The 18,441-nt window shown below is 45.1% G+C and overlaps 2 protein-coding genes across 4 annotated transcripts in view; one reads left to right on the top strand and one right to left on the bottom strand.

Annotated features, from left to right (window-relative positions):
- RNMT (RNA guanine-7 methyltransferase) overlaps positions 1-2,123 on the bottom strand; it is a 188,921-nt gene extending 186,798 nt beyond the window's left edge. Inside the window, exon 1 of the mRNA XM_078687503.1 lies at positions 1,984-2,123. The gene's annotated coding sequence lies outside the window, so the exon portion shown is untranslated. The remainder of the gene's footprint in view (positions 1-1,983) is intronic.
- MIMS1 (mitochondrial inner membrane scaffold 1) overlaps positions 2,121-18,441 on the top strand; it is a 181,132-nt gene continuing 164,811 nt past the window's right edge. The window contains exon 1 of one of the 3 annotated variants that reach the window (XM_078687506.1): positions 2,121-2,653. The gene's annotated coding sequence lies outside the window, so the exon portion shown is untranslated. Of the gene's footprint in view, positions 2,658-18,441 lie in introns of all 3 variants that reach the window. The other 2 variants (XM_078687504.1, XM_078687505.1) reach the window with 2 other exon arrangements.

Raw genomic sequence — 18,441 nt, 5'->3', positions numbered from 1 at the left:
TTCTTACACTGACTCTAAACAGCAACTCTACGTAGAAGGAGATAAGTCAAGAAGCCTGCTGGCTTGCTCTGTATCTACCATAAATACAGCCCCAATAACCACCTCCTGCCACTGGCCCTGGTTAAGTGGAAACATTGTAGCCATGAAAGCAGGAGACTTGACATCTAATGTCAGGTTTACCACTTCAACTAAATGTGCTGAAAATTAACAATGTATTTAAAAGCTAGGCAAAGCCCACAACAGAATGAACTGTCCCAGTCATGGGCGTCTCTGGGCCATACCATCACAATCACGGTCACGTCAATTGTATTCAGAGGTTTAGTTGGAGACACGGTTTTATTCACGGCCCCCTCGTTTGGCAATCATTTTTTATTAAACGTAAAAGCTGCTAGTAAGCATGTGGGTATAAAAAACATGGATTGGATACTACTCTTGGGGCTGAAAAATTTCCTATCTTAAGGTATGTTCACATTCACATTATTAAACTACGGCAATAAATGTATAAAATTTGCAGCAAATAGCAGCATGCTGCAGTTTCAGGTCCACTACTTTAAGAAACTGTTTGATCCTGGACCCTGCGCCTCAGTCCATTGTCCGGACAATACATGAGCACTTTTGACACATTCTTAATTGAAGAAATAAACACCAAGGGCATACTCCCAGAACGGGTCTCCAGCATGGTTTTAATCACACATTCAGGGTTGCTTATCTGCAAGAGAATGAAAATGCCTTTCTGTAGTGGAATATGTTCTTAAATCTACATTGGGCAGTACACCGCTTGTGCTACAGTTTTATCCTCCCATCCACAGGAAAGCACCTCTTTTACAACTCATAAAGGGCTAAAATAGTGGAAGTTGTTTGTCCTGTGTACCCAGAAATAGGGTTAAAAGTGGCGAGGAATCAAAAATGCGGGACAATGGGCGGCCCGCAATGTCAATGTACGGACAGCAGGATAGGTGCCACATCTGCAAGACAGACATGCAAAAAGAGTGGACCCCACACACCCAGTCATCCTTGTACAGGGCAATGAGTGGGGAACGCCCCAAAAATTTGCGAATGGTAAAAATTAAGTAGGTTAAAGACGGTGTAAGCTCAATATCTGAGAAGAACTATAGTGTAATGATAATGTATTGTATACCGAGGCAGCAAACTGCATTGCTCGCTTTCGTCCCGCTCATTTTAAATTGCTGCACAGAATACTGCTACCGCTCAATGCATTTATCTTACACAATGAAAGAGATTGTCGAGAGAGTCAGCTGGGTTTCTAAATGACACATATGCATGTCTATTTATTAAACTGGTCTCCATATCTATGCACCAATACTTGAGAAGGACAATGGGGAGTTTGGTTACTGTAGAAGTCTTCTAAACCATAGTAGGTACATCACCCAGAACCTAAAAGAAGGTCATGTACTCTCGTATGGTCTCACCCATGCAAAACGACAAAAAGCAAACCGTTGGATTAAGGATGCAGGATTTTTACTGATTCGTCCCTTATCGAGAAGCCTGAGATGATTAACGGGCGCACCGATTCAAACGTGGGAGATGATTTACAAGAGTGAAGGGACGAGTGACATGAATACTCCGATCACAATCGGTCTTATCAGGACACACCTAGAAACAACTTGGTATTTCAAATATAGGTTTACAATGAGTTATACACGTGACTGATTCCCAACAGCGCCAATATATGACAAGGGGCGCTTTTAACACGTCATATTCTTTAACATTTACAAGACTTTGATCAGCCTCGAGCAAACAATAACTTGTGACACGGATCTTGGCGTACGCGTAGGCGGGAGAAGCATCTCAGACGCGGGGAATGATGGAGCAGCAGCCCTCTACGTGCACAGGGGACGCTGGGGCTCGCTTTCAGCAATGAGGACACGCATAGCTTCCCGGGCGGGATACCGGGCGCGGGTAGCCGCTCAGACGCGCGCTCACCGTCGTTTCTAAAGCTCGCAGACACTGATTTACACTCACCACCAAGCCAAACCGGCCGCCACCATCCTGTTGCTCTTTGCGGAAGTGACGCACGGTTGAACCGCCCCCAAGAAGCAAGGGGACTTCCTGCGAGTGGCTGCGTACTAGTCCCAGCACACAACCTCTAACCGGAAGTTACGTCCGCGCGCCCGGCTTCTGCTCCGGAACCAGGAAAAGAATGTCTTGTCCGACTGCAAGTTCCGTCATGCCCTGCGCTGGCGGCCTGGCGCTGTCCTGTAGGTGTACGTGACACGCGCCTTGCCCTCAGCTGCTCAGGGGGACGCATGGAGCCGCGCGTGCAGGTGAGTCGCCGTGTCCCGCGCTGTTGGCGGAGAACACGTGTGCTGCCTGCAGAGCCTTCAGTGACAGCGCTTGGCGCTGAGCGGCCGCTCCACATGCTCTGTACTCGCACATGGGGTCACCTTCTGCCGCCCGGCCCCAGTCCTAGAAGTGGGTGCGCCCTGGACACTCTTGGGGCCTCCTTAGTTCCGGCCTTTTTGACACAGGAGCTCGAGCCGTCACCGTATAAAAGCAATTTCACACTTACACCGTTTTCACATTACCCCAGATGAGCAGAAAATAAAACCACATTTCATTAACCTAAAAAAATGAGAAGTAAACCGGACAATCCAGCCGCTTTTTAATAGTGGGTGTTCGGATCCTCTGAACAGTAGGTATATATATTTTTGACTTTTTAAAAACCCAAGACTCAGTTGTTAAATGCATTTACTTTAACACAAGACTTGTACCTTGCAGATAGACCTCTGCACGTTTTATTTTCTGTTTTCTGTAGTTTGAGCTTGGTCACTTGATAGATAGACCGTAATCTTTACAAAAGTAGAAATTATCATTTGCAGGATACATTTGAACACAGCACACAAAAAGGTGATTTGAGGAATGCCTATAAACAGTCTAACGACTGGCAGTAGCTCAGGGTTAGGTAGAGGTCAATTAAGGTAGCATTCCTCCTTTAGAAAGGTGGACTCTTCCCATGAGGAGCAGGGTTAGTACTTATTTGCATATGAGGCGGACCTTTGTCTAGAATGACAGTGTGTGAAAAACGATTGGTTGGAAAGCTACTCCGACCAGTTGCCAGCGTTTAGACTTTTTCCAAACATCCCTCCCATCACCATCTGTGTGTATTGTGTTCTGATATATGCAATAGGTGCTCTCAGAGAAGTATTACTTAAATGTGTACTTTTTAAAGTTTTAATATAATTACTTAATAAGCGCAATCGGAAAAGTGACATTCAAAAAACAATATAATTTAACACAAAAGTTATCTAAAACATAGCATTTGTTAATGTCAGACAAATTAAACAGGCTTAGTAGTAGAAATTTTAATTCCGAATGGGAGAAGAAATAGGAAGTGGTGTCATTAATATAATACGTAGGAAATCAATCAATCAGTCATTTGTTAAGCGCACTACAAATTACCGTGAGGGTCTCAAGGCGGTGGGGGAGGTGGGGGCTGCTACTGATCGAACAGCCAGGTCTTTAGTGTCCTTCGGAAGGTCAGCTGTTCTTGGGTCTGTCGTAGGCTCAGTGGGAGGGTGTTCCATGTCTTGGCGGCGAAGTGGGAGAAGGATCTCCCGCCAGTGGTTGTTCTTCAGATGCGCGGGGCAGTGGCGAGTGAGAGGTCGGCTGAGCGGAGCTGGCGGTTGGTGGTATAGAAGGAGAGCCGTCTGTTGAGGTAGGCTGGGCCGGTCTTATGGGAGTGCCTTGTGTGCGTGGATGAGGAGCTTGAAGGATATCCTCTTGTTGACGGGGAGCCAGTGCAGGTTTCTCAGGTGGGGGGTGATGTGGCTGTGTCATGGTACATAGAGGATCAGTCGCGCCAAGACGTTTTGGATGTGTTTTATTCGATTGATTAGCTTGGTCGGGGCTCCCGCGTAGAGGGCGTTTCCGTAGTCGAGTCTGCTGCTGACGAGGCCCTGGGTGACTGTCTTTCTTGTATCTGTTGGGATCCATCTGTAGATCTTGCGGAGCATGCGGAGGGTGTTGAAGCAGGAGGAGGGGACGGCATTGACTTGCTTGGTCATTGAGAGCATTGAGTCAAGGATGATTCCCAGGTTGCTTGCGTGGTCGGTGGGGATCAGGGCTGCTCCCAGTGCTGTTGGCCACCAGGAGTCATCCCAGGCTGACTGGTTGGAGCCGAGGATGAGGACCTCCGTCTTGTCCGAGTTCAGCATCAGACGGCTGATGTTCATTCAGTCAGCGACGGCCTTCATCCCTTCATGGAGGTTGGCTTTGGAGGTGATGGGGTCCTTGGTGAGGGAGAGGATCAGTTGAGTGTCGTCGGCGTAGGAGATTATGTTGAGGTCGTGCTGTAGGGCGACGTGTGCAAGCGGAGCCATGTAAATGTTGAACAGTGTCGGGCTGAGGGAGGATCCTTAGGGTATGCCGCAGATGATCTCGGAGGCTTCGGAACGGGGGAGGTGGACGCTCTGGGGAAGGAGGCGGTCCATTCCAGAGCCTGGTCTCGGATCCCTGCGGCGTGCGCGTAGTGAGCGGTGGCAGACGGTGTTGAAGGCGGCGGAGAGGTCTAGGAGGATGAGTGCTGCAGTCTCCCCGTTGTCTAGCAGGGTCCTGATGTCGTCTGTGGCGGCGATGAGGGCGGTCTCCTTGCTGTGGTTGCTGCGGAACCCTGACTGGGAAGGGTCCAGGATTCTGTTGTCTTCGAGGTATCGCGTTAGCTGTCTGTTAACGATTTTCTCGATGACCTTGGCCGGGAAGGGGAGCAGAGAGATGGGTCGGAAGTTCTTGAGGTCTCTTGGGTCTACCTTGGGTTTTTTGAGTATGGCGTTGATCTCGGCGTGTTTCCAACTCTCTGGGAAGGTCGCGGTCTCAAGGGAAGGATTGATGACGTTGCGTAGGTGGGGTGCGATGGAGCTGCTTGCTTTGTTGAAGACGTGGGGTGCGGGAATGGGTCTGATGGAGAGCCGGAGTGGATTGTGCTCATGGTCTTGATGGTGTCATCGACACTCACGCTGGTCCAGGCTAGTAAGGGGACGTGGTCGATGGTGTGCGGAGGGTCTGTTGTGTTGCTGTCTGTTGGGGCTGTCTGGGTGTTGAAGCTGTCGTGGATGTCTGCTATCTTGCGGTGGAAGAAGGTGGCGAGGGAGTCGCACAGGGCTTGCGACAGCGGGATGTCGTTGGTGTTTGAGCTGGGGTTAGAGAGTTCCTTCACGATGTTGAAGAGCTCCTTGCTGTCGTGTGCGTTGTTGTCGAGGCGGTCTTTGAAGGAGGTCTTCTTGGCAGCCCTGATGAGGTGATAGTGGTTGCGGACGGCGTCCTTGTGTGCTGCGTGGCTGTCCGGAGTTTGTTCACTGTGCCATTTCTTCTCTAGTTTCCGGCAGGCTTGCTTAGAATGTAGGAGTTCTGCGGTGAACCAGCTGGTCCTCTTGTTGGTGTCTCTGTGGGGGGGGTTTCTTCAGTGGGGCGAGGGTGTTGGCACAGTCCTCGATCCAGCGTCTGAGGTTGTGGGCAGTGACGTCGGTGTTGGAGGGTTCGGTGGGTGGGCTGTGAGCGAGGTTTGCATGTAGTTGGTCTTCGGTGATTTTGCTCCAGCGGCGGCGGGGGATCTGTTGGGTGTGTGGTGGGTTTCTGGAAGGTGAAGTGGATGCAGCAGTGGTCGGTCCAGAGGAGTTCGGTGGTGTGGCTGACGGAGACGTGCAGGCTTGAGGAGAAGACTGGGTCGAGCATGTGGCCGGCGCAGTGGGTGGCCGTTGTGACGAGTTGCCTCAGTTCGAGGTTGGTGAGGTTATCGATCAGGGTTGTGGAGTTGTTGTTCTCAAGGTGAAAGTTCAGGTCTCCGAGGAGGATGTAGTCGGTGGAGGTCAGGGCATGCGTGCTGATAAAGTCGGCGATGGAGTCGCTGAACTGGGGGCGGTAGACGAGGGTACCTCTGAGGGTGGAGTTGGGGTCTGTGTGGATCTGGAAATGCATGTGTTCGGCGCTGCTGAGCGTGTCGGTGGTGCTAGTCGAGACCCTGATGCTGTTCTTGTGGACGATGGCGATTTCTCCTCCGACTCCATTGGTGCTGTCTCTGCGGGTGATCTTGTAGCCGTCTGGGATGGCTATGGCGATGTCGGGTGTGGAGGAGTTGTTCAACCAGGTCTATGTCAGGAAGGCGATGTCTGGGGAGGTTGTGTTGAGCAGGTCCCAGAGCTCGACAGCGTGTTTGGGTGCGGAGCGGGTGTTCAGTAGTATGCATCGGAGGTGGTTGAGGTCTTTCTTGGCGGGTGGTTCGTCTGCTTTGTGGCTGGTGTAGCTGCAGTTCCGGCAGGTGAAGGGACCGGGTGTGCGTTTAGGGGCGGCCTTGAAGCAGTTGTGGGTTCGACCGGGGTTGAGAGCGTGGATAGTGCTGGCGTCATAGTGACGGCCGTCGTCATGGCAGGTGCGGGGGCCAGGGATGCTAGCGCTGGGCGCGGTCCAGGCACAGACAGGCTTGCAGCGCGCCAGCGGCCGGTCATGTATGGGGAGGTGGGAGTGAGGAGCAGGTGGGAGGAAATGCGCTCCCCCCAGGGGGTAGCGTCCCTTTAGTGCACTGCTGGCTTCCTAATGGAGGACAGTCATCTTCTCTCTTTTTTTCTCGTTGTTTATAATGATCAACAGTATTCAATTTTAGTGGCTCATTCCATATTGAATTTCTTAATTCAAATATGAGTTTTATTCATTTCAAATATTGGATTTTCCAGAGACCCATCTTCTGTCCATGCTTGCATTCATGACATGTAACAATAATTATCGTTAGTTCTAATGCATTTCGGGCTGCCTTAACTCTTCATTAGGGGATAAGTTTCTAAGAGGAAAAATGGGGCGAAGATAAGAAATAAACTCCTGAGGCGCTGTGTGGTCCAATGCCGTGTGAACTGTGTAACCGTGCAAAGAAGGACAAGCGTGTGCATATGGAGAAGACCTGCCATGTTGGAAATGTGAATATCAAGCAATAACCATACACCAAAGTGATAAGGGAAATGTTATACAAAACCAAACTGCGATTTTTCATAATTATGAAAGTGTATACACTTCGTCAGTACCAAGCATCATAAGTGCACATTTAAAGGAAACAGCTGTATTCAATATGATCGTTTAATGCATGTGGCAACAATGTACTCAGTTTTGTGATCCAATTGGTCTCAAGTTGTAAAATAAATTTACGGTTGTCTCTGCCATCTCTAAGATCTACAATCTCTAATATCATATAGTGTAGTTGACAAAAGCTGTGAGTCTGCTCCATGAAGTGTGTGGCTAACACTGCTTTGGTATTTTTAGTTCTTATTTCACTCTTGTTTTCATTCAGTCTGACTTTGATCTTGCGTTCTGTTTTGCCCACGTAAACTGTAGGGATCACGGAATGTATATATGTTTACACGAGCCGTGTCACGAGCACTCAGCTGTATCTGGCGCTCGTGACACGGGCGTGCGCTTGGGGAAGAAATGTTATGTTTTAAAAGACATGCAGAATGCTTACTGTTAGGCATAGCTTGTTATCGTTATTACTGGCTTAGAGTTCAAGAAGTAAGGAGCGGAATAAACCTACTCTGAACTAAACTATCTTCCGTGTGATGAATGACTTCCTTACACTGGCGACGGGCGGGATCATTATTACCTGCGTAAGAGAAACCTCGCTGCAACAGGAAAAATATTTTTCATTGGATTTTAAAAAATTTTGGGGATTTTCAGCGATGTTAAATTTAAATGAACAACATTGAAATACTGCTGAATAACGGGAAGAGGAAACGGAAGATCGCATTCATAATCTAAAGGAAGCGGAAATTGAAGATATAAAATAATTTTCAACCACCTGGGCACTTTAACAGATATACTACATTTTTTTAATCGTGGCTGGCTGTTGTGTGTATTCTGGTCTTTGTGCCTTTTTAGTGGGTGGTTGATGTAATTCCCTTTTATGACACTATTACAGTTGTTACAGTTCTAACAGGCAACAGTTCCTTTGTAGAGCACCTTGTCCTTAGAATTCTGTTTCTGTTCTTTTAAAAACTCCTTGATGTTCTTACTGCGCATTTCTTTTGCAATGTGAGACCTTTTGGATAAAAAAACTGTGTACCTTGCAGCCACATGGATTGAACGATCGCATCGAATACAGCTGTTTCCTTTAAACATGCAGACTTTTGATGCTTGGTGCTAATGAAGCGTATACACTTTCATAATTATGAAAAATCGCAGTTTGGTTTTGTATAACATTTCCCTTATCACTTTGGTGTATGGTTAATTGCTTGATATTCACATTTCCAACACGGTGGGTCCATGCCACACGCTTGTCATTTTTTGCTGTTTATGCATGCTTTCAACTTTTCAAAATGAACATGCCTACTAACTCCGTAGAGAAGCAGGTCGCTGTTTGGTGAACACACATCTGTTCTTAAGTTGAACCAAGTTATAGTTGAAAGTAGAGTATAAGAATAACAGGAGGGGACCCATAGACCACGTTGGGATGGGTGTATACTGTAAATTAGAACAATTCCCAACAGGTATCAATTAGAAGACAGTTTCGAAGGTGTATGCAATATGCATTACAAAAAATGAACAGAAAGGAGTCTCTGCAGTTTTTTGAAAAAGGGTATTATTCACCACTTTAAGAGCAAGGCGGGTCTATAGCATGGTAATACAGTTAAGCAGCACTGTACAGATCAAATCGTGTGACAACCCGGTAGCACTTGGTGAAAAGTGATATATACACAGATATATACAGTGGGTGATAGTGATAGTGCAAGTGCTGGGGTGAAACAGCGTGGTCGGCGCGTAGTGACAATTTGTGAAATTTATAAAGTAGTGGCTCCAAGGATCAAGTAGTAATCACTTAAAACAAGAATAGGTAAATTTTTCAGGAGTACAAAACATAATGGGCGCCATAGAATTTAAGCTGTGTGGTCGACGGCGTTTCGATCCCCGTCAGTCGGGATCGTCATCAGGACTGGGTTGTCGATGAAACAGTGATGGCCACCCAAGGCAGAGTCGCCCGGGTGGTGATACGGGTGTTCCGTAGTGGGTCCGCGGCTGAACGGCAATTAGAAGGGCTTGGTTCAGCGGGAGCAGCCGGCGTCTGAGCTCCTGCATTAATTGCCAGCACGTCGCGATAGTTTTCATCGCCTCCTCGTCCGGATTCATTCAGACGCCGGCTGCTCCCGCTGAACCAAGCCCTTCTAATTGCCGTTCAGCCGCGGACCCACTACGGAACACCCGTATCACCACCCGGGCGACTCTGCCTTGGGTGGCCATCACTGTTTCATCGACAACCCAGTCCTGATGACGATCCCGACTGACGGGGATCGAAACGCCGTCGACCACACAGCTTAAATTCTATGGCGCCCATTATGTTTTGTACTCCTGAAAAATTTACCTATTCTTGTTTTAAGTGATTACTACTTGATCCTTGGAGCCACTACTTTATAAATTTCACAAATTGTCACTACGCGCCGACCACGCTGTTTCACCCCAGCACTTGCACTATCACTATCACCCACTGTATATATCTGTGTATATATCACTTTTCACCAAGTGCTACCGGGTTGTCACACGATTTGATCTGTACAGTGCTGCTTAACTGTATTACCATGCTATAGACCCGCCTTGCTCTTAAAGTGGTGAATAATACCCTTTTTCAAAAAACTGCAGAGACTCCTTTCTGTTCATTTTTTGTAATGCATATTGCATAGTTGAAAGTAGGGCATGTATATTGATAACTTTGCATGGTTTTAGTCATGGGTTCACAAGATGGTAATTAAAGGCACACGTCAGTGTAAAAACGCACTTTATTTATTTATTTTATTTATTTATTTTATACTCCTATAGAGCGCCAGAATAGACCCCCGAAGGGGTATCTCCGCGCTGTTGCTGCAAGGGGGGTGTTCTGAGAAAAGTGTGCTGCAGTGGTGATATACAGGCAAGACATACATTAGTTACTGGGATACAGGTAGGTTTTTAGGGTTTTCCGAAAAATCAGGTGACTGTTAAGAGATCTTAGTTCGAGGGGCAGAGAGTTCCAGAGTACTGGTCCGGCATGGGCCAGCGCACGGCCACCCTGTCTGGTCTTCTTTACTCTAGGTATCTGCAGCAGTTGCCGGTTACTGGAGCGTAGGGAACGCTCGGGGATGTAAGGCTGAAAAATTTCAGCCAGGTATTTTGGGCCTTCCCCTATCATACACTTGTGGATGGTACATAAGGTTTTAAACTGGACTCGTTTCCTCACTGGAAGCCAGTGGAGTCTAATCAGCAGGGGGCAGGAGGGAGTCCTCGGTGGAACATTCAGGACAATCCTCGCTGCTGTATTTTGGATCACCTGTAATTTATTAAGTTGTTCCGCGTTAGCTCCAAGGAGCAAACCATTACAGTAATCCACCCTGCTGATGACAAGAGCCTGCACAAGCGTTTTCCTGTGATGATCCGGTAAGTAGGGGAAGACTCGTCTAAGCATCCCAATAGCCCGAAAACAGGTGCCGGCAACTTGATTTACATGATCTTTGAATGTAAGTTGCTGATCAAGTAGCACGCCCAGGTTCCTGACCGTACTCTTGGGGATAGGGACAGGGCCTAACTCCAAGGGCCACCAGTCCGATGACCAGTGTGTTGCTGCTTGCCCGAACAGCATGACCTCAGTTTTCCCAACGTTACACTGCAGATAGTTTGATGACATCCATTCTGCAATGGCTCTCATGCCATCTGCAAAAGATCTTTTTATTGCAGATGTAAGTTTTTTAAAGGGAAAAAGGAGTTGGGTGTCGTCAGCGTACGACACTGGGGTGAACCCGAAGGATCTTGCTAAGTTGGCCAGGGGGGCCACATACACGTTGAAAAGTGTGGGGCTCAGACAAGACCCTTGTGGCACTCCCCTGTTGAGCTCCCTGTGGGTGGATTTGTGGGAGCCCAGCCTCACTTCTTGGAATCGACCAGATAGAAAGCTCTCCATCCACGCCAGAGCCCCTCCCTCCACGCCTACCTCCCTTAGGCGGTTGAGAAGCACCACGTGAGACACCGTATCAAAAGCGGCGGAAAGATCCAACAGCACCAGAATCATAGAGCTGCCATCATCCAGTGCCATTTTGATGTTATTGGTCACTGTTTGAAGAGCAGATTCTGTGCTGTGGTTTGGCCTGAACCCAGATTGTGAATAGTCCAGGCCTTCCGTCGCTTCAAGATGTTGAGAAAGATGGGTGTTCACATGCTTTTCCGCAACCTTTCCCAGATAGGGTAGAAGGGAGATAGGTCGTAGGTTAGATAGGTCAGTCCAAGGGGATGCTGCTTTCTTCCTTATCGGGTTCACCACCGCCTTTTTCCAATCTGCTGGGACCTGGCCTTTCATAAGGGAGGTGTTAATCACCTCCAGTATGGGAGGACCCAGGAGAGAGATCAGAGGGCCAATCATTTTGGCAGGAATGAGGTCACTGGGAGATCCTGATTTAATGTGACTACAGAGGGAGAGAAGCTCTGTATTATCAATTGGAGGGAAGGATAACAGAGAAGGTTTGTTGCATATTAGGGGGGTCTGAAAAGGAAGTTTATTGGTCGTGTCTGTGGTATTTTTAGCTGCTACTATTCTTTCATAAATGGTATTTATTTTATCCTCAAAGAATAGTGAGACTTCATCGCATAAAACCTGCGAGAAGTCATCAGAGCTCTCACATGCAGTTGGTTTAATAAAATTTTGCAGGATTTTAAAGATTTCCTTAGAACAGTTACCCGCTTCTGCTATCTGTTGCGTTAGGTGTTGTTTCCTAGCTAACTTAATATTTTTGTAATACTCTGATTGAGCATCTAGGAAAACTACACGACTGTCTTTGGTTTTCCTTTTCCTCCATGCCTTCTCAGCTCGTCTGCATTTTTGTTTGCCTGCTCTCAGTTCATGTGTATACCAGTTTTCTTGTTTGGACGCAGGGTACTGCTTATGCCTTTTTAGAGGAGCTATGGTATCAATGGCTTGCTTAATAGAGACATTAAGTTTAGCCAGTGCCATGTCTGCTGTGTCTGTTGCCAGAATGTCAGGACTTGCCCAAACTTCCTGTACTTTATTAACAGTCACTTTGTGCCATTGTCGTCGCCCGATAGGGGGGAGGGGAGCACTTTTAACAGATCTTGGTGGAATCATTAATAGGAATTCCAACATGGAGTGATCTGTCCATGATATATCTTTTGCCGGAGAACAGATTACTTTGGCGCAATTGCAGAAGAGTAGATCAAGCATATGTCCTCCTTTATGGGTTGGTCCATGGTTTTGAAGTTCTAAGCCTAGGTTACGAAGGTCCGTGATCAGAGCAGTAGATTCAGACAGTGTAGGCAGATCTACGTGCGTGTTAAAATCTCCTAGAAGAATAAAGTCTTCTTTGGATTTAAGATGGGGAGCTAAAATTTCCTGGAGGTTGAGAGCAAAATTAGGGTTAGGTCCGGGAGGCCGGTAAATCAAAGCACCTTTCCAGGTAATATGGCTAGTTAAAATGATTTTAAAAATCATAATTTCTAACTGTGGGTGTAGATGTTGTTCAATTATAGTGATTTTTATGTGGTCCTTGTGTATAATAGCCAGGCCACCTCCTGTTTTAATTTCTCGATCTAAATGTTTGATCTTAAATCCGGATGGGATCCCCATTGCAATTGCAGTTATTGTGTGGGGTTTCAACCATGTTTCAACAAGAAAACATATATCTGGCTCAATGGTGTTTATTAAATCCCAAACCTGATGTTGGTGTTTGGGTAACGATCGCACATTTAAAAGGAAACTCTTCAAGCCCTGTGGGAGGGTATTTAAGTCGGAGGGAGGTGTGCTGTTTTTAGAGAGACGCCGACATTGTAAACAGGAAAAGCCTCCCTCTACATAGTGCCATGCAATTTTGGTGTTACAACGCGTAGATGGTCTGAGGCTCAGTAACGTTTGGCCAGAGTAAGTAATTATGTGGTTACCCTTACCGGTTGAGACTCGTTGGGCAGTGTCAGGGTCCATCGCCCCTCGCCCCGTCCTGTCGCGGACGGGCGCAGACGGGCTTTTCTTCGGCGCTTCTTAGGCGCGCTCGAAGGCGCCCCCTGCGCGCAACCGCTGCGCGCTTGAAGGAAGGGCGTGGCTAAATAGCCCGGAGTGAGGTAGCCACTAGAGCGCTAACCTCAACTCCGGCAGAACCGGAAGTGCTGCCTGGCTCTTACCTGTCCGCCCTCCGCACAACGGCACTAATTGCCGAGTCGGACCGAGGCGGGCAGGCTCCAATATCGAGCCCAGGCGGACAGCAAGATGCGGGGAGAGAATTAGGGGGACAAGTGAAGGCAAGTAAAAATGTCCTGGTTAAAAAGGTTTAAAAATAATATGTCCGCTAATATTCTCGCAGCCCACGCAAAGGTAGCAAAGTCACAAATCACTCACAGGTGCAGCAGCGGGTCCGGGAGACACTGCCACCGTCTCCCTACCTACCCTGTATAACTCTGGTGCATGATTAATAAGAGATCAAAACTCACTCTAGTACGCCACTACGTTTAGCAATAGAGCATGCCACTATGTTTAAGAACGGAGCACATTTAAAATTAGCAGCATCAGGTGTGGTTTATATTTGGCAACACCTTAGCATTGCGCATAAATAAACGCTTGCTGTTGCTGATCCCTATGGGTGCATGTGCATTAGTTTACTCACAGTGTCAGCATGACTGACACAGGTTGAATGTAACATCACATTAACACTTGTGCATGCATTGAACATGCTTCACACGGCGTTGGACCCCACAGTGCTTCAGGAGTTTATTTCTTATCTTCGCCCCATTTTTCATTTCAGAAACGTAACCCCTGATGAAGGGCTAAGGCAGCCCAAAATGCATTGGGATCAACGATAATTATTGTTACATGTCATGAATGCAAGCATGGACACAATATTTGTTTTTGGAAAATCCAATATTTGAAATAAACAAAACTCATATTTGAATGAAGGAATTAAATATGGAATGAACCACTAAAACTGAATACCGTTAATCATTATTATAAACTACGAGAAAGAAAAGAAAAAAGTTTACTGTACTTCATTTGGAAGCCAGCAGTGTACTAAAGGGACGCTACCCCTGGGAAGGGGTGGGGGCACATTTCATACGTATTGTTATACGCATCTGATCAGAAAGCGCAACCTTCGTGCCCGCTAACAGTTGATATTGCCACAGTTTCATATTTTGTATATAGATTATATGCAAACGAGGAGTGTGTGAGCTAATTTCTATTAGTGATTAATATAATGCAATCTAAATGTATCATATCAGTAATTATTTGTTTGAAATGAAGCACCTATACAAATAAACAGAATAATCTAATACACAGTAAAGACATGTGCACGCAACTTGTAATTTGAATTAAACATGGTTGAAATTCACTGACCCTTATTAAATTTATCAGCATCATTTCCCTAATGAATACCTAATAAATACGAACAGTTGGAAGATTCCAAATTAAATATTTTCGAACAGATTCCAAATTTTGAGCTTGAATTATATTAACTTTGCGATTACTGGCACATCATGGTTCATAATTTAATCAGCATTTGACCAGGCAGGAATATTGAATTCCTTAACTTAGGGACAGTCAAATATCATATAGAAGAATGTTTCAGCAGACCCAGGACATGACCATCATAAAGTAGGATAAGTCATCTTATTCTAAGAGAGCTTGTGCTGATAGATCTATTCTGCGTTGGAATTATGCTTGCAGTTCTCAAAGGAGTCAGATTTTTCCTTTCACCAAGGTCATGGTTTTAAGAAGTAAGGCTTTTTTCGTATGCTTGTATGTCTGCTTATTTATTCGCCCTTCACATTGCAGGGATATTGCTGATGCTTCTTCCAGCTTATTCTTCTTCCTTGCATGTGGGTCACTTTGGGGATAGGTTTCGGGGTAGGGCGCAGCAATGCTCCTTCACCATTCTTCCTCATGTGAGCTGCTTCATAGAGGGGCCTCAGCGATGCAATGCTCCTCCTTCCTCGTTTTTCCCCTCTGTTTTGCTGCAAACAATCAGAGGTGTTAACATTAAAGTCCAATTATGTAATGTTTGATATCTTCTTAGTGTGAACATAAACAGCATAGTTAAAATCCTGTCCAACACAGTACTTTGCAAACACTGCAGAGTGCATTTCTGGTGGGGTTCTTTCATTTTGTGATTTTTAAAGTTTTTATTAATGAACAATTATCTGCATATGCTTTTCAGCTGACCTTGGAGAGGTGGATAGCTACATGTTTCACATGGTCTAACTATAGCCGATTCAGCTGTGGACTAGCCCTCAAATGCTGTTAGTTTGCCTTCTGGAAATTACCCAATAGGTGCAAATTAAGTGGCACTTTCTTGATACCAAAGTGGACGGGATTTGATTAGTATGCAGCATAGCACTCAGTTTATAGCATTGCCCCATATTGGGAAGTCTCTGCACCTTGTGTGTTCAAAACATAAAAACTTTAAAATTGATGGCGGACCCAATTTTTCCTTGTTAACCAGGCACTTAAAAACAAGGGTTTCTGCATTTCTATTTATTAAGTCTTATATAATGCCATGTTGCGCACAAAGGCCATTTCAGAGTGTTAAAATTCAAAAGAGTATTTGGAACCAACATACGGTTGACACACAACATTCAAATTGGTCATTGAGATGCTGGGAAAAGTTGAGTAACCCTTCCTGGGCCAATTTGTTGAAACTCATTATTGGAACTCTGAGGAACTGCCCGAATCCCGCCTGACATTCTGAGGATTCCTAGTGAGAACAACAACATATGATGAATACTATTGTAAGCCCTGCCCCCGGCAATTAAAACAGAGTTCTCCTCCATCTCTACCCCCTTCCTTAGGAGGAAATATATATGTCCAGTAGACATGAAAAAAGATTTTCTTCGGTCCCAGGGTTCAGGGTTATGAGAATAAATTACAAATAGTGTAGATACAGAAATTATTAATTCATATCTTTGATGGTCAAGTTGATTGAATCAGGATTAATTTTACAGCTTCCTCCAGTATTCATATTTATTTATTTGTTTGATTAATTAAAATCTTACAAAAAGGCAGATAAAACTTTACCAAATTTAAAATTATAAAACAATCGGATTTTCAATCAATTTTCAAAAAGTTAGATATATATTATACACACAAAAAAGGAAAAAGAGCTGCATTGTATAAAGTCTTTATTCACTTAGTCTGTTGTTTGGTCAATCAAAAACATCCAATTTCTTCTGTACCGCACAAAGGAATTTAACAAGCGCAGAACTCATTGGCAAATCTTCTGGGTTAAGACTTGCGATTAGTGCCTGTCTACATGTCCTTACACTACGCATGTTAAACATTCTTTTAATCGTAGTTTTTCTTTCGATTTCCAGATCCGGGCAAAGACACAATAGGTGTAAGATGTTTTCTTCTCCTAGGTTACAAAGCCTGCATATGTTATTTCCTTGTAATCTCTTTCATGGTGGTAAGTGGCATGTGCCTGGATAGAAGCCAAATCTAGCATTAATAAAAATGTGTTTATTTTTCTTAGACCATGCAGTTTCTAGATAGGTTTGAACCTTTTTTTTCTTATATCCAGAGACAATTGACCATGCGTGGCTACGTTTGACCAGAGTATCTTTATCCTTAATCATGGAGAGGTAGTTAGTGGGTTTGTTTATTGATTTTTTGAAGCTCTCCGACGTAATTGTGGTTTCCCAGATTGGTGTTATACCAAATTCTGCAATAGCGCTGTTTAAGCAGAAGCTGACATTTGTGTTTGTTTTGTTGTTCACTTCCTGCCGCAATAAGCAGGACATTTCATTATCCTTGTCGTTTTTTATTCTGTTCCATACTTTTAGTATGTGCCCTTTCCTTGCGTAGCATTGATTGTTTAGCCCAAACTCAAGTCTCACCTGAGCTTGTGAGGCCTTCTTCGGGAGAGAAAATAAGGATCTGTACGTTTTAGCTACGGCTATATTAATAATCTCTGACCATTGAGTGCCTCACTACCATAGGTTAGAGCAGGCAATTATTTTGCGGCAATTATTTTTAATAAAGGGTGATAAGACAAATCTCCCGTTGATTTCTGATTTTAAATGCCCCTACTAGGGAGTTTGCGTTCCTTATAATGTCCGTTTTTTGTGTCTGAAAGTTGCCTTTGTCATTAAAAGTAACTCCCAAGTATTTATAATCAGCTACTTGCTGCAATTTTTTTCCGTTTAATAACCACTTGTTTGGATTTAAGATGACCATTTTTTGAGATGACCATTACTTTGGTCTTAGCTTCATTTATTTGCATGCCATTTTCCTGTGAATACCTAAAAATCCCATTGATTAATCAATGCATGCCGACTTCAGTTTGGCTTAAAAGTACAACATCGTCGGCATATAATAGATTAGATATCAGATTATTTGCTAGCCTTGGGGAATGTGCATTGATTTCATTTAGGTCTGTAGAAAGATCTGCTAAAAATAAGTTAAAAAGTAAAGGGGCCAGAATGCACCCTTGTTTTAGGCCACTCAATGTAGAGATATTTTTGGTTAGTGTATTTCCCTCACCTAACCTTACTTTTACCCAAGTTTCTGTGTGGAGGAGCCGGATCAATTGTAAGAGATTATGCGGAATTCCTTGTTTGTTAAGCTTTTCCCAAAGAAGTTCTCTGTCAACACAGTCAAAAGCAGACTTAAAGTCTACGAAACACAGATATTGCGGTTCCTCCAGTAGTTCTTAACATATCTACTTCAATAAGATTATGGTCACTGTAGCAGGTCTCCAAAACAACCTCCCGCTCGTACGTTTTTTTTCAAAGACCTTAAGATGAAGATATAGTCAATAACTGACCCTTTTCCCCAGCCCACAAACATTGGTTTTAGGTCAAATGGTTGTCCTACAATCCATGGATGCCATTTAGGGGTCGCATGGGTGACCCCTGGCTTGCCACTGCTACCCCTGGCACTGCTTTTGTCACCCCTGTCCTCATAGGTGGCACAATTAGTGCCTGGAACACAGGAGCAGCTCTTTCTAGTGGATGCTGGTTGGCGCTCCACTTGCCTGGTTTCTGTCCATTTTTTAAATTATATAAATAGTGAATAATAATATTCACTATTGGTGGAGTAAAAAATGGAGTACATTAGCTGGAATATGGCCCTATATGTAAGATAAGCTAAGGTATGTAAAAAATGCTGTTAAATGTATTTTGTATGCTTGCCGGTGAGAGTGTTTATGTGCACGAAAGTGTATGAATGTGCTAGTATGTAAAAGCATGTGTGTTTGAGGCCAAGTAAAGGTCAAATGGTGTTCAATGTCACTTCCGCTACTCCAGGCATTTTGTTGAATTGACGTCCATGCTACAATAGTTCCTACATTCAGGAGATCCGTCTTGCCAAGCGCATTAATCAACCTTTTGCCTCTTTCATCCACTACTGACGGACAAAGAAAGGTATCGCCTCGCACAAAAGGGTCAAGAGTAATAGAGGTCCGGACCATTTTGGTGTTAAAATCCCCGCCCAATACCACA

The sequence above is a fragment of the Lissotriton helveticus genome, chromosome 4_1, assembly GCF_964261635.1.
Source record: "Lissotriton helveticus chromosome 4_1, aLisHel1.1, whole genome shotgun sequence".
Taxonomy (NCBI): domain Eukaryota; kingdom Metazoa; phylum Chordata; class Amphibia; order Caudata; family Salamandridae; genus Lissotriton; species Lissotriton helveticus.
This window is presented reverse-complemented; position numbering and strand designations above follow the sequence as displayed.